Source organism: Neopelma chrysocephalum, unplaced genomic scaffold (genome assembly GCF_003984885.1).
Source record: "Neopelma chrysocephalum unplaced genomic scaffold, ASM398488v2 Primary Assembly neopelma1_22, whole genome shotgun sequence".
NCBI classification, from domain to species: domain Eukaryota; kingdom Metazoa; phylum Chordata; class Aves; order Passeriformes; family Pipridae; genus Neopelma; species Neopelma chrysocephalum.
Window position 1 is genome coordinate 11,387,970 of NW_020897689.1, and position 2,662 is coordinate 11,390,631.

The following is a 2,662-nucleotide window of genomic DNA, read 5'->3' on the forward strand; positions in this document are numbered from 1 at the left end:
GTGGATTACTGTTTCTGTGCCAGCTGAGCCAAAAGATTGGTCCCTCTTGAAGCTGCAGCATACTGGTCTGTGTGGCTTCCCCTGGAGACAGCCAGCTTAACCCTTGAGTGGGTTGAATTCTTGCCCTGCAGCTGAAGGGAACAATGGAATCCTTGTAGTTCTGCTAGCATGATGTGTTGGAGGAACAGGTAAGCCTTGGATGCTTATACACAATCTTACATTTCTGTATGAAGAAAAAATCTAAATGCTCATACCCACTATATCGCCTTAATACTTATGAAGAAACCTCAGTAGTGCAGCTTCTGTTTGCATCTGGAGTAAGAGATGTGCAGTATGGCATTCTTCAGTATCAGCTTTTATTGGTGGTATGGTTTTCTTTTTTAATTTCGTTTTCTCTTCTGCTTCATTGCTGTGTGTGGTTTTTTGTGAGGTACAGAACTGAAAGGAGTCCTCTGACAGTGCCTGCTGTTGGGCTGGGTCACCCAGCAATGCAGTTGCTATTGCAGTGGCAGTTCTGTCTACCTGCTATTGCCTTTTACAGAAATTTTGGGTTCTAATTTGGGTTTATTTTTAGAATCTTCTGGATTATTTACCTGACTTCTGATTTCCTGTGTCATCACACCCTCTGATACAGAGAAGATGGACATTAATGGCCTTAGCACAAGCAAGATGGGAATGGGCTGTGTCTTGGCTGGCAGTGATGTACATCTGTAACTGTCCTGTGTTACAGTCTGATGGAAAAGGGTGCTTTTCTCTTTTGACGAGGGAGAATTCTGCTTAACTAGCATTTACTTCCTTGCTGACCATTGGCCAGTTACTTGGTCAGAGTTACTCCTTGTAAGAGTGATGTTTGGCTGTTGCACAACCAACAGATCTTTAGACCGCTCTTTAGAGTATGTTGTGCCCTCCTCTGTGAAGTAGTCCTTCCCATAGGTTAAGGAATATTTGCTCAGCTTTCTGAGAGTATCAAGTTCTTACAACAGTAGACATTAAAAAAATAATTAAAAATAATCAATAGAACAAACCCATAAAAGCAAATTAAAAAAAACCCCAACACCTCAGAAAACTGTTTATTGTGGTCATAAGCAGTGATACAAAGTATCTCAGAAGTCTCTGTAGGAGCTGTGTGAATGACATGAGCTGTGCATACACGTTAGGTGGAAAGAGAGTTTGGAAGAGCAATCAGCTTTGTAAATCAGAGCAGTTGAGGATGTGTTTCCACATACATGTAGGGATGAGTTGTCTTGATGCCCTCATCCTAAAGGTGAGTGGTATGTGGGCTGACACCGTCCTTGTTCGCCTACTTCTCACGCCGACCGGTGTGTGTTTGTGGCAACTCGGTGCCTGAGAGGACTCGCCGCGGGACCGCGGCCGGCGCTGCGCCGCACAGCAAAGGGGAAGCGCGTTAGCTGGGCTGAGCGGGGTCGAATAGCCGGATAAATCAGCCGCCGGCAATTTACAAATGAATGCCACGTTCTCCTCAGCCATACGGAAACAGGGGATCAGCGGTGTCTGGAGGGCCCGTGTCACCAGAAGTAGGCCAGTTTGTGCGTCGTCCTGCGCTGGCAAACGGCCAGGCTTTGTGTGCTCCAGACACCAGATGGGAAGCAATTATGAGTGTGACAAGCGGGTCATCTGGCAGACACTCTGTGGACCTGCTGCCGCATAATTTTTGGCGGGAAGAGAGCTTTTTCTTTTCTTCCCCCCACCCCCTCCCTTTTTTTTTTCTTTTTTTTTGTTGTTGTTATTGTTAATATAACACCTCCTTTAGCAAACTTGCAGTGACCAGGTATGGAGCATCCTGTGTTTGCTGAGCTGATGTTGCTTTCGTGCCTTGTGGTGAGCACTCTATGCTTACCAGAGTGCAAGCATTTGTCCTTGGGCCAACAGTAAGCGATGGTTATGCTTATGTTTGTCTATCCTGTATTTTGCAAGTACTGGCTTGCAGCGCTGGCATGGATGTTTTAGCCACTTGGCAAGCCAGGCTAGGGCAGGAGACTTCCAGCCCTGGACAGGAGAATGAGGGAGCCTGGAAGCTCCTGCAGCATACAGACCGGGTTGTCCAGCAGTGAGACAGAAACCTAGCAGTCTTCAAAAATTCCCATCTTCTTGTAGGGCCAGGTGGAGGGGGTGGATCTTTTGGCAGCTGGGGCCAAGATGGGACCTTGTCGGTTTGTCCTTTGACCATAGTCACTGGCCTGTAAAAGCGGAGTTTTGCAAGCCCAGACAAATCAGCTTAGCTGGCTCCAGCTGAGTGTGACAATGCAGCCCCTCGGCTAAGAGCCTGTTGCTAATTGCACTGGGCAAATGCGCAAAACATATTACATCTTCCATTGCTTTTGTCTGGCTGGCTGGGGGAAAATGGCAAATGCAGCCTGGGTCACCCAAGGTCGCCCTTTCAGGGCGCAATGGAGGCAGCAAAGGACCAAGCAGGCACAGGGGCTCCATCAGTCCTGGCCTCAGAGAGGAGAGCTGGGGCTGGCTGGTAGCAGATGCCTCTCTCCCTGCAGAACTCCTGAGGAGCTTGGTGACAACATGTGACTCCCTCCCCCAGCAATGACTCAGTAGCAAATGTGGATATAAACACATGGCATCTCTGTACCTGAGGTGCTCCCAGCTTGTGCATATGGCCCTCCACAATGTGTCCGTAAATAGCTGCAGA